Source organism: Pistacia vera, unplaced genomic scaffold (assembly GCF_008641045.1).
Source record: "Pistacia vera cultivar Batoury unplaced genomic scaffold, PisVer_v2 Contig121, whole genome shotgun sequence".
NCBI classification, from domain to species: Eukaryota; Viridiplantae; Streptophyta; class Magnoliopsida; order Sapindales; family Anacardiaceae; genus Pistacia; species Pistacia vera.
The window spans coordinates 1,439,823-1,454,150 of record NW_022195260.1 but is presented as its reverse complement, the minus strand read 5'-3'; the positions used below and the strand labels follow the sequence as shown (position 1 = coordinate 1,454,150).

The window sequence follows — 14,328 nt, the reverse complement described above, 5'->3', positions numbered from 1 at the left end:
CTAGGCCTAAGTTAGAGTCCTAACTTTGTTGGTCAACAACACTCTGTGTAGACTTTGCCAACTTTTGAATGGCCTCCTCTCATGGCTTAGGCTGTGAAATTTTTTGATTCAATGGTTTGAATCCTAGTTAGGGAGCTTGAGCTGTTGTGTCATTATGTTGAGGTCCTTGTGACCATGAAAAGTTAGGATGATCCCTCAATCCTGGGTTGTATGTATTTGACTTAGGATTGTAGGTAGGATGTTTTCACAATAGGTTAAGGGAGTTGAGTTTGGTCAGAGTATGTATCATGTTCAAGTTGGTTGTAAACAAGTGGCTTCAGATGGTTATTAGTTATTAAAGAGGCTAGCTGACGAGAAATTCCTTCCAACATGGCTTTCATTTCTTTAATTTATGAGTTTGATTCACCACTTTGGATTTCATACATCCCTCTTCTTTTCCTATCGTTCCTAGAAGACCAACTCCTCTGTCGAGAGTTATCTACTTGTCTTTGGCAGAAATCCTAAATTTCTATCGCCTCTTAGACATAAGCTCACCTCCATTTATTGCCATCAACCACTCTTGAACATTTGGCAACAATCCTTCCATAAAATATTGGCACTGATGCCATTTTTCAAAACCATGATGAGGACACTTCTAGAGCAACCCATTAAATCTCTCCCAAGCTTCATTGTATTACTCATCCTCCTTTTGTAAAAACTCAAAAATTTCCTTACGAATATGTAATATACTGTGTAGCTAGTAATTCTTTAAGAAAAAAATAACAAAATCCACCAAATAACTTTTATAGACATATATACATAATGTAAAATCCGAAAATTCTAATTTTAATTCATTTAAATATATACACAAAATAGTTGTTATACTTTAATAAGTACAACGTAGTCTTGGACAGTGCCACCAATCTCCTCCACTTCTTGACGTCCCACCTAACTATAAATCATCTAGTACCTGCAAAACAGTAAAATAACGGATTGAGCACTAATTGCTCAGTAAGTAAACGATATTGCACAGCCGTTCTTCCTCCATTACTCATGTTTTTATTTTCCTTTTCTCACTTTAATCTTTGCTAATATTCTTTATTCCTTTCTGACATTCTGCATTCTTTTCTAATACTCTGATTTGTTACTTATCAACATGCAAAGACAATGAATAAAACTGTACATCATCGAGCACATAAGAAATACTGAATCATGTAAGTAGCATAATACATATGTAGAATAATAAACTTTCCTGAGAAAAGAACTTTCTTTTCTTTTCTATTTTCTATCTCTTATGCTATATCTCTTTCTTTTCTTCTATGTTTCTCTTTCTTTTCTTTCTTCTTTCTGGTTTGCCGATTGGACTAGGTTGATGCATGGATTTGGAACCCTGGCCATGTGAGTGGATACAGTCCTCATTTACATGCGCTTCTGATAGACTGTACAAATATTATATCTCTTTGTTACTGCCGCTTGATAGTGGCGGTGTGCATGTAGGTATCTCTGCTGGGAATAGTCCTCATCCACATACACTACTAACGAACTGTACAAATATTGTATCTCTCTACTGTGGCCGCTCACTCTTGGCGGCGTGTATGTAGGCATCTCTGTCACTCACGGGTTCTCCATCGCAAAAAACCTTATAACATAGCATGTTGCAGAAAGAGAATAGAAAGAGATACTATACACATTTCAACATGAATTTCCAAGCTATGGAAATTCTACACTTGCATTCTTTAGTAAATTAGAAAATATACATACTTGCATGTTAGCTTAAAAGAAAATTACTAGTACTTTTCTTTTCTTTCTTTCTCATTCTTTGCTAACATATTCTTTCATATTCTCATTTACTAAATCAAGGCTATACATATATATCATGAGCACAATATATGCATGATCAAGCCCATTCTTTAATATGCTTTCCAAATTCACATATACAAACTTGCAAATTCATTATGGCATAATGGTATGTCATGACATATTCTACCATTCTAGACTATCACAATTCCCATATCAAAGTAACAATTTAACTTGCAATTCTTCTCTAACACTTTCATGTGCATTTCAAGAAGTAGTAAAAGTTCAAGTAACTAGAACCAAACACTAAGGGTCATTTCCCTCATGGAACTAACATGACCAAGTGATATTCTAAATTTTGGCATAACAATATGCACCCTTGAATACTAACATTTACACTTGGTTAAGCCCAAACATAATATTCCTACTTCAATTCTTGCCTTTCTCTAACCCTTTCTTCATTAGGGTTTAGCCAACTCATGCATGCATTTTCTCTTTAGATTTTCATCAAACACTTCATATGCACATGCAACTACTATGTTGGCTACACTTCCACAACTCTCTAATTCCACCAAATTGTGAGCCAAAAACTCACTAACTTTAGTATCAAACCTGGCCATTTTCAACAAATCTCAACACTTCAAAAATTTCAACACTAATTCTTCCATAACTTCACCAAATCATCACATAACCATACACTACTTATCATGGCTAGAAATTACACATCATTCAACATCAAAAACAGCCAACAATTCTCACACACAATCACATAAAAACATGCAAGAATCATACTACACAAGTCTTGCTCAAATCAAGGCTAAAATTAAGGTTTACTTACCTTGAATGTGTGATACCACCTCCTTTTGCTTAAAGTCTCTTCCTCTTGGATCTAAATCATAAAAAAATATAAAAAAAACCATAAGAATTTAGAACTTTAAAGTTTAATCACACTCCTTTTGCTAGAATCTTACCCTAGGATGCTTTAGGATTGAAAGTCTCCAAAAATTCATGCCAAATCCTATGATTTTCCTTTGAAATTTAGTGAAGAAAGTTGAGAGAAAATGGGGTAAAGGTGTTGTGAACAAGGGCTGCATATATGGCTAGGGTTTCTTCAATGAAACCTTTTATCTAATATTATACACAAGACTTCCCATTTTGCCCTTGCACTTTCTAGGAAATTCCATCTATGTCCTTTAGTCAATTACTAAAATACCCTCATTTTTATTATATTCTTCACATTATTTTGCTTCCTTTCACTTCCTACTTTTTTATCTAATTATGAGTGAAAAGATCATTTTACCCCTAATGAAGTTTTAAGGAATTTCCTTCACATTTGTCCAAGGTAACTTCAAAGAAATTCAACTAAGGGTATTAGGGCATAAATAAAATTACGTACCTTGGTGTGGGTGTTACAGAATAGAATTAGCCTTACGAATAGGAAAATATTTATTCAAAAATTTTGAACCATTTGTTCCCAGGATTGAATACTATCAGCTAGTAATGTGCTTAACCATGATCTAGCTCCATCTTTCAAGGAGAATGGAAACCATAAATATAATTACATACCTTGATGTGGGTGTTACAATTCTCCCCCCTTAAAAGAATTTTATCCCCGAAATTCAACTAAATAATTCAGGATAACGGTTGCGTACATCTTGCTCCACTTCCCATGTAGCTTCTTCTACTGTATGATTCCTTTATAGAACTTTTACTAGTGGAATACTCTTATTTCGGAGCTGTTTAACTTTTCTGTCTAGCATTGAATTGGGTGCTCCTCATAAACAAGATTCTCCTCTAATTCCACTTCTTCTGCTTTCAATGTATGAGAGAGATCGCTGACATACCTTCAAAGCATTGATACATCGAAAACATTGTGCACTCTATCCATATTTGGTGGTAGCGCTAGCTGGTACGCTACTTTTCCTACTCGTTGCAATACTTCAAAGGGGCCAATGTATCTAGGGGCAAGTTTTCCTTTACCACCAAATCGCATTACCCGCTTGTAGGGGGAAATCTTAATAAACACTTTATCAACCACTTTAAATTCTATATCCTTTCTCTTTAAATCTGCATAGCTCTTTTGTCTGTCTTGAGCTTGCTTCATTCTGTTCCTGATCAACTTAATGTCTTCCATCATTTTCTGAGTTATCTCCGGTCCAAGAGCTGCATTCAAAGCATCTTTCTCTCCTACTTCATCCCAATGTAGTGGGGAACTACATCGTTGTAACGCCCACATCGTGGTACGTAATTTTAGTTATGCCCTAATACCCTTTGTATAATTTTATTAAAGTTATCTTGAACAAGTGTGAAGAAAATCCCTTAAACTTTCATTAGGGGTAAAATGGTCTTTTCACTCATAATTAGTGGAAAAAGTGGGGAGTGAAAAGAAGTAGAATTTCATGGAGAATGTAATAAAATGAGGGCATTATGGTAATTGACTAAAGGACATAGATGGAATTTCATAGAAAGTGCAAGGGTAAAATGGGAAACTATAAATAATATTATGTTATATCAAGAGTTGAAGAATCAAAACCCTAGCCATTCTTCCTCCACTTTCACGCCACCTTCATCCCAAAATTCTCTCAATTTCTTCAATTCTTTTTCAAGGGAAATTCATAGATTTTGGGTTATTTTTAGTGGAATTTCAATCCCAAGCATCCTTAGGTAAGATCCTTACACTAAGAAGTGAGTTTTAATTTTTAAAGTGTTGAATTTTGATGATTTGTGTTCATAGGATTTAAGAGAAAGAGAGTTGGATCAAAGAAGAGTATTAAAGTGTTGGATCGCTCACATCTAAGGTAAGTAAATCCTACCCTAGTTATGATTGAAGCAATATTGTGTAGAGAATTTCTTTTATGATTATATGTGTTTTATATGAAGAATTGTTGATGGATTTGATGTTGAATGATGGTTAGAACTTATCCATAAGAAGTAGTATTTGTGTATGTGATGTTTGATGAGAGTTTGGATGAATTATGGAAGAATTGGAGTAGAATTTATGGAGTGTGCAATTTGGACAGGTTTGGTGTTAATCTTGGCAGATTTTGTTCTAGATTTTGATGGCTTAGAAAAGAAGTAGAAGTGTAGCTAATTTAGAGCTTAGATGTGCACATAAGTTGTTTGATGAAATGTCAAAGAGAAGTGCATGTATGAGTATAGTTATGTGTTGTTTTGAGATGAGCTAGTAGATGATAGAGAATGACATGTTTGCATTCCATATTGTATTCTTGCATCCAAACATGTGAATTTAGAAAGAATTATAAGGTGAACCCATCTACATGCATAGATACTCATAAGAGCATGAAAAAGCATTAAAGAACATTAAAAAGTAAATAGAAAGAGATGAGAATATTAAAGAAATTCAAATCTGAATTTTTGTTTAAAGAAGTGTAAAAAGATAAAAGAATAGAAGGTTGTTGCGATGGGGAACCCATGAGTGACATAGCCCCGCATGCACCCCTTTAGTGAACAGCCTCAAAATTCAGAAAGAAGAATTGTACAGTCTGTTAGAGAATACACTCATACGACTAGTGTTCCAAATCCATGCCTCAACCGGTTCCGATCGGCAAGAAAGAAAGAAAGAAAGAAAGAATAGAAAGCAAAGAAAGACAGAAAGAATAGAAAGAAAGAATAGAAAGAAAAGAATAGAAAGAAAGAAATACTAGAAATGTAACACCCACTTTGAGGTATGTCACTCATACATGCTTATTAGCCCTTAATGTTGATTGTTTGTCTTTGGTTAAGCTTGTATATTGTAAATAATGTTTGGTTGCCCTGATTTTGGTGAAGGATTGGCGACGTACGCTCTGTAATTTTTCGTTGAGGCGAAGAAAAAGCTTTGCTGGGGTGACGATCTGGCTGAATTTCTTGAGAAGTTTCTAGAGGAATTCTCCATAAGGGTAAAGTGACCATTCTACCCCTAATTAGCAGGAGAAGTGGAGAGTGAAATTTAAGAAAATTTCATGGAGAATGCTTTGGAGATAGGGGTGTGAGTGCAAAGAATTAAAGGACAAGGATGGAATTATTAAGAAAGTGTAGAGGCAAAATGGGAAAGAATGTGTATTTATATGAGATATTAAGGGTTTAGTCTCATAAACCCTCCCATTCATTACACCCACGCGCCACTTCTACTCTCCATTTCTCTCGTCTTTTTATCAAATTTCCAAGGAAGATTAGAGGGCTTTTGGATAGTTTTTGCTGGAGATTTGATCCTAAGCATCAAAAGGTAAGGATTCTTGCTCTAGATATGAGTTTAAATTGTGTAATTGTTGAATTCTTATTAAGTTTATGCTTAGGGTTTGAGAGAAAGAACAAGTCCAACAAAGATAAAGAGCTTTTGTGGAACTACTCGAGCATAAGGTAAGTAAATCCAACCTAAGTTGAGATTTAAGTAATCAAATGATTTGAGATGCATGTATATGCTTATGAGTTTGAGATTGATTATTGAGAATGATGCTATTGTTGAGTATATGGCTTTTGATGACTAGTTTTGAGCCATGAGAAGTGGAGTTGAGATTGTGGTGACCAAGTAAAGTTTGGTTGCATTTAGAGAGAATTTAAGTAGAATATTTGAAGTGTATTTTCCTGGCCAGGATTTGTAATGATTCAAGGGAGTTTTACTCCAATTTATGAAATGTGGTCTAAGAAAGAAGTAGAATTATAGTTAAAGTAGAATTCAAGTATGCAAACATGTTGTTTGATGAAATGCCTTAGAGAAGCATATGCATAAGTAGAGAGACTTAATTTTTGCGCAACATTGCATATTTGCATTTCATGCTTGCACTTAAGAAAGAATTATAAGCATGAGCCATCCGCGTGCATATATTTGCATATGCATAAGAACTTTAAAGAAAGAATAAAGAATTTTAAGAATAAAGAGAAAGAAAGAAAAGCACTAAAGAATAAAGAAAGAAAAGTGTTAAAGAAGAGAAAAAGAATAGGTTGTTACGATGGGAACCCGTGGGTGACAAGAAGAAGAAATTCCCGCATACACGCGACCTTAATTGAGTGGCCTAGGAAGAAGAAGAATTTGTACGGCCGTAAGAGTGTATGTGGATGAGGGTTGTACCAAGAAGAATTTCCTACATGCACGTGTAACGCCCCACTTGAGGTAGGTAGCTAAGTTATGGTGTATTGCTTGAATGTTTATTGTTTTGCTTTTATTTGGGTTAATATATTGTTAATATTGGTTGGTTGGCCCTTAGTTGAATTTTTATTAAAGTTATTCTGAGAAAAATGTGAAGAAAATCCCTTAAACTTTCATTAGGGGTAAAATGGTCTTTTCACTCGAAATTAGTTGAAAAAGTGGGGAGTGAAAAGAGATAGAATTTCATGGAGAATGTAATAAAAATGAGGGCATTATTGTAATTGACTAAAGGACATAGATGGAATTTCCAAGAAAGAGCAAGGGCAAAATGGGAAGGCATGTGCTAATTGTGAGTTAATAAGGGTTTGGGTTTAGAAAACCCTTCATTTTTCTTCTCCACTGCCATTCCCATTCACCACTTCCTCTCAACCCTTCTTTCAATATTTCAAGAATTTTAAAGGACTTTTTGAGTAGTTTGGGGTAGAAAGTTAATCTAAAGCACCCTAAGGTAAGGATTATTGCTTTAGATGTGAAGTTTTGCTTATATATATATATTGAAGTCTTATGGTTTTATTGTTTAAAGTTGTAGAGAAGAGACAAGCTATCAAAGGAAAGAAAAAGTGTTAGTGAAATCTCTCCATTACAAGGTAAGTAAATCCAACCCAAGTTGAGATTTGAGAAATCCTTTGAGTAGAGATTGAGTAGAGATTTATGTATGTATAAGTATGTTATGTGATTGAGAATTGAGTTGAGATGAATATTTTCTTTGTGGTTGTTGAATACACTTCAATTATGAGAAATGTTGTTGAGTGATGAGAATGTAGTTTGGGTTGAAATTGAAAGAATTGAAGAAGTATTGAGGGAGTGTTGTGCCGTGGGGTTATGGTGATGTTACAAGAGAATTATTTTCTCATTTTGGATGGTTTAGAAAACAAATTGAATGATAATTGAATTAGGGTTTGTTTATGCACAACTATTGTTTGATGAAATGCCTAAGTAACATGTTACCATGGATGCCCTGTCACAGCTGTGACCTTTTAAGTGATTTTTGGGCATCTTACCAATTGAACTGGCTGAGACCTAAACATAAACATTGTAGCCCTATCTCTAAGCTTTAAAACGAGACCAAGATCGTAGCAATCCGATATGTATAACTCGAGTTAAGCCTTCTTGAATAAGACTTGCGCAGAATGACTATTTTTGATGCAACATTGCATTTGTGCATTTCATAAGTGCATTAAGTGAGAAATTTTAAGCATGAACCATCCATATGCATAAATTATGCATTGAGAGGTAGCTTGGGAAGGAATAGAGAATTTTGTGAATAAGCTACTTTAAGAGCAAAGAGAATGAGAAAAACTCGAAGAATGGGTTGGTACTTTGTGAACTCCACCCGGAAGTCACGTAGAGTGGGTTTGTGCTTTGTGAACTCCACTCGGTCGTGCCTCCGGTAAGATGAGGCCGTGACATTTAAGCGAGAAAGAATGAAGAGAGAATGAGTAGAGTCACGAAGAGTGGATTGGTGCTTTGTGAACTCCACCCGGCTCTGCCTCCGATAAGATGAGGCCGTGACTTACAATAGAAAATTAATAAAAGAGAGTTGTGTGAAAAAGAGAAACAGAAAGAGAAAATAAATGAGACGAGAAGTGTGTAAGGAAAGAATTAATAGAAAGAGTTACGGGGACAGATGAGTAGAGGATTTACTTACTGAGCATTATTTTGTGCTCACCCCGTTATTTTTCTTTGTGTTTGTAGGATCTAGGTGAGGACGCGGTCGGATGGGCGTCGGCAAGCGAGGAGCAATAGCTACACTGTCCACTGTTTTTGATAACTTTTACAAATGATACCTTACTTTGTATAAAGAATCATTATATGTATTAAAAGAAAATTTTGGGCCCATTTACTTTTGTTAATATAAATGTATTTTACTTGATGTATTTCTATGAGTATCCTAGTATGAAGCAGTTACTACAGCACACCACCTTAATTGAGTGGCCTAAGAAGAAGAAAGAATTTGTACAGTTCGCAAGAGTGCATGTAGATAAGGACTGTACTCACTCACACAACCAGGGTTCCGAATCCATGCATCAACCGAGTCCGATCAGCAAAGAAAAGAAAAGGATAAGAATAAGAAAGAATAAGAATAAGTATAATAATAAGAGAAAGAATAAGAAAGAATGAGAAAGAATAAGAAAGCTTGAGCAAGCAAGAAAAGAAAGAAAAAGAAAAGAAGAGCTTGAACACACAAGAAAAGAAAAGAATAGAAAGAAAAGAAAAAGAAAGAAAGAAAAGAAAAAGAAGAGAATAGAAAGAAAGAAAAGAAATAGCATAAGAAATAGAAAAGAGGAAAGAAAATGCATTTCTATGCATTATTACATGTGCATCCCATTCATGCATGTTACCATGGTTCTTATCATGGTTAGTGAGAATAAGAAAGAAATAAAGAACAGAGAGAAGTAGATAGAAAGAAAAGAACAGTGAGAACTAGAAACAGCGAAAGAAAAGAAAAAGAGCAAAGAAAGAATGAAGAACAAAATAATAGAGTAAGGAAAGAACAAAAGAGGAAGTCGCGGTGATAGAAGAGTAAAGGAGTTACTTACTAAGCATTTTTGTGCTCACCCCGTTATTTTTCCATGTTTTGCAGGAAATAGGTGAGAAGTAGTCGGATGGACGTCGAGAAGCGAAGAGAAATGGCATTACTGTCCATGATTATCAAAGCTCTTATATATGTTATTTTGCTCTGTACAAAATAATATTTTGTATTATGTAAAGAATTATATGTTATGTATAGAAAAAATTGGGCCCATTTACTTTCAATTAATAAGTATGTATGTTTTCATAGTAAATTTGTCTAAGTATACTAGTAGAAAGAAGCTATTACATTTTTGATATCAGAGCAAAGATTTTGGGATATGACAGTGTGCCACTCTCGCCACATTGACCTTTTGTAGCTGACCGTTGTAAGTAAATTATTTCCTTACTTAAAGTGTTATTTGAGTTGATTGAGTGTGGTTGTCTTGTAGATGAAACGTAGAACCCGAGCAAGTAGTAAGAGGACAATGAGTGCAGGGGAACCTTCTAACCCACTAGAACCTACTCCTACTACCCTTGATGAAGCTAGAATTTAAGGTATTATACAGCAAGTTTTAGTAGAAAGCCAAGGGAGAGTTGAACCAGAAAGAATTGAAACCCCTGTGCAAGGACCGACCATTAGAGAAGAAAGAGAAAGGCCGGTACCGTCGATAGTATAGAATCAGATTGAGCCGATATATGGACTCCCAAGTTAGCATCAGCCATCAGAGTTTAAAGGTACAACAGACCCTTTAGTAGCAAAAGAATGGTTTAGGTCCATAGAGCGTATGACGAATTTGTTTTCCATGACAGATCGGGAGAAGATCTGGTATGCTAGTTTCTTGTTTCGGTGTGATGCCCAAATCTAATGGGAATTGATGCCCCAGCATAGTGAATACCCTAGAGTTGAGAAAAGACAAGTTTGTTCATGGGTTGAAGCCAGAGATAGCCTGGGATGTAATGACAGGAGCCAAGCCCCCTCGAACTTATAGTGAAGCTTTAGAGCGGGCTTTAAGGGCATAAATTTTTGTAAACAAGCTCATCCCAGTGAGACCAAGTGAACCATCTCCCGCTCTACAGAGGGAAAGATATGAGATTATAAGAAATAAAGAAGTGAAGAATAAGAAAAAGTTTTAGCCTAAGAAGACTGGAAAAGATTGGCAGAGTAAATGGCCAAGAACAGTGGAGTTTCTCCCATGCCCTAAGTATGGGAAAACTTATCCAAGGGAATGTCTAAGAGAGTTGGGTTGTAATGTTTGTTATAGATGCCGACAGCTAGGGCATTTGATGAAATATTGTAAAGTTCCTCTTCCATCTGCAACACAAAATCCCAGGGTTACTAATGCTAGGGTGTTTACCATGGCACAAGGTGAAGTAGAGGTTAGTCCATCAGCTGTTACTGGTCAGTTATTATTTCATGCAGTTCTTTTATATGCTTTAATTGATTCTGGAGCTACTCATTCATTCATATCTCATGGGATGATAGAAAGATTAGGTTTGAAACCTGTTAGAGTGAATCAACCCATTAAGATAGAGTTACCTGACGGGGTTAGTGTGGTGACCCATGAGATGCTGTCAAGAGAGACCATAGTGATCCATGGAAGAGAGTTAGCAGTTGATTTAATTGTGTGTTATATGCCCAACTTTGATGTAATCTTGGGCATGGATTTCCTAGGGAGGTATGGAGTAGAAATTGATTGTCGAAAGAAGAAAGTGAGATTTAATCTCGATAATGGAGATAAGTTCAGTTTTGGTGAGGGCCATTAGTTGAGTATGTTGATTAGTAGCATGAAGGCTAGAAAGATGTTAAGAAAAGGGTGTTCTAGATATATAGCCCATGTGGTGCAAAGTAGTAATGTCCCATTACCAGAGCTTTAGAGTGTGTCAGTAGTCCGGGAATTTCTAGATATGTTTCTGGAAGAGTTACCAGGTTTGCTTCCGAAAAGAGAAGTAGAGTTCAGCATTGAATTGGCACTAGGGACCACACCGATTTCTAAAGCTCCTTACTGAATGGCCCCAACCAAGCTTCAAGAATTGAAGAAGCAACTCTAAGTGCTCCTAGATAAAGGTTTTATCCGACTAAGTCATTCTCCCTGGAGAGCTCTAATATTGTTTGTAAATAAGAAATATGGATCATTGCAGATGTGTATAGATTACAGAGAGTTAACCAAAGTGACAGTGAAGAAAAAGTACCTGTTACCTTATATAGATGATTTGTTTGATCAGTTGAAAAGAGTTGTAGTGTTCTCGAAGATTGATTTGAGGTCGGGTTACCATCAAGTAAGAGTGGCAAAACAAGATATAGCTAAGACTGCTTTCCGAACAAGATATGGGCATTATGAATTTGTGGTGATGCCTTTTGGGTTAACCAATGCCCCAGCAGTCTTTATGGACTTAATGAACCGGGTGTTTCATGATTGCCTTGATCAGTTCATAGTGGTTTTTATACATGACATCCTGGTTTATTCTAAGTCAAGAGAAGAGCATAAGGAACACTTAAGATTTGTGCTGCAGCGATTGAGAGAAAAGAAGCTGTATGCTAAGTTTTCTAAGTGTGAGTTCTGGCTTGATCAGGTGATATTTCTGGGCCATACTGTTTCTGAAAAGGGATATCAGTATATCCTAGTAAAGTGAAGGCAATCCTTGAATGGCAAAGGCCAAAGATAGTAAAAGAAGTCAGAAGTTCCTTGGGACTAGTAGATTATGATATTTATACTGATGCCTCATTGTAGGGACTTGGTGTTGTCTTGATGCAGTTAGGTGGGGTGATAGCTTATGCTTCTCGGTAGTTAAAAGAGTACGAGACAAGATACCTTACGCATGATTTAAAGTTGGCAGCTGTGGTCTTTGCATTGAAGATTTGGAGCCATTACCTATATGGTGCCAAGAGTAATATCTACACCGACCATAAGAGTTTGAAGTATTTCTTTACTCAGAGGGAGCTGAATATGAGACAGAGTAGATGGTTAGAGCTGGTTAAAGATTATGATTATGAGATTAAATATCAGTTGGGGAAAGCTAATGTAGTAGCCGATGCTTTGAGCAGAAAAGCTTATTTGTCCCGACTCACAAGGTAGAAAGGGCTCATAGCAGAATTGTGCAAAGAGCTGATTGAGATCATACTAGGAAGGATTTCCGGGTTAGAGGTTTAGTCTACTTTACTGGAAGAAATCAAAGAAAAGCAAGTAGCCGATGAATGGTGTCAGAAACTAATTTAGCAGGTGCATGAGGGCAAGATACCAAAGTTCCATCTGTTAGATGATGTCCTTCGTTTCAGGAGTCGTTTGTGCATTCCTCAAGATAATGAGTTAAAGAAGAGAATTCTTATGGAGGCTCATGTCACACCATACACTGCTCATCCTGGAGCAACCAAGATGTATCAAGACTTAAAGAAAGGCTATTGGTGGCCAGGTATGAAGAAAGATATTGTAGAGTTTGTAGTTAAATGCCTGGTTTGTCAGCAAGTGAAAGCATAACACCAAAGGCCGTCAAGGTTGCTTCAGCCACTCAGTATTCCTGAATGGAAATGGGAGAGTATCTCCATGGATTTTATTACAGGTCTCCTTAGAGTGCAGAAAGGGTATAATGTTACATGGGTGATTGTGGACAGATTGACTAAACCAGCCAATTTTCTTCCGGTAAAGGAGAGCACTACTTTGGATCAATTGGCTTAGATATACATTAAAGAGATAGTGAGACTGGATGAAGTACCCAAGACAGTAGTATCAGAAAGAGATTCCAGATTTGTCTCAGCTTTCTAGATGAGTTTATAGAGGAACTTAGGTACTAGATTGTGTTAGAGTAGATGCCCTAGAGCCAATCAATTATTGTAGAATTGACTCTTTGTAATAATGTTCATTAATCAATAAAAGGCATTTTATTCTATATCGCGTAAATCATAATTATTGCAATATGTATTGATATATGTTCTTAGAATGGTAGAACCGTGACAAGGGTATCAAGTGTTTCAACTCTTGATAGTGAGAACCCTATGAGCACATATGGTGGCCATTCTAGAAACGTCCGTAGCCCCAGTATTATTCTGAACTAAGGGCACAGATAATACGGTAAGGCTATCATAGTGTTGAACGACCCTGTCGAAAGGCAGTGACTGATCTCACTTGTCAAGGTTGTTTGGTGACAACCTGGTGCAACACATGGGTGTTTGTTGTAGGCGATTACACCACAGCAAGTTCACTGGACTGACCCACCAGAGGATTCCATATGGATGGTAACCCCAGTGTCTATGGAACAAATCCTCTAACGAATGGTGGTGCATGTGATCCTTAGACTTGAGATCACCGGAGCGCCTTGTGCACCGATTGGTGTAGTTTGACACTAGCCTAACGCAGTTCTTTTCAGAGCTGTCAATACGGTGGTGATTGGCTGCATCAAGGAGTGTATCAAGACTATGGTGGATTGACAGAGGATTTATCACTCCCGGGTACGGGAGAAAGTTATCTCACGGCGCAATTCAGTATATGGCAATGACACTAAAACTGTGGCCACAGTGGGATTGAGTTGTTGCTCTATCCAGTTTATAATACGGGTCATTGGTCCAGAAACTGAATAAATAATATCGAGAGTAACCGAAGGTTGACACTATTTCTATGCCTTCGTCTCGTCGAGATAACGTATGATGAAAGGATCGAATTGCACGGTAACCATATCGTTGACAGGTAGCTACTTTGCTGAATCCGAATCTATCGGGTGGCCATGATGCCTTGCTAGGGGCCAATCTTGGTCTGTGTATTAGTGAGACGATTAATTGGTGTTAATCGCAATACTATACACTGCCGATATGATGAGGAGCCTAAGGGTCACACACATAGAAGACAATTTAAGATGCAAGAAGAAAGAAGGGCGTTTTCGTCTTTTAAGGCGAAAGGGTATTT

General features: G+C 36.6%; 1 non-coding gene across 1 annotated transcript; it reads left to right on the top strand.

Annotated features, from left to right (window-relative positions):
• Positions 1-614: 614 nt before the first annotated feature.
• LOC116114002 lies at positions 615-720 on the top strand. Its single transcript, XR_004125494.1, has one exon. It is a non-coding gene; the product is annotated as a small nucleolar RNA R71 (small nucleolar RNA).
• The last annotated feature ends 13,608 nt before the right edge of the window (positions 721-14,328 follow it).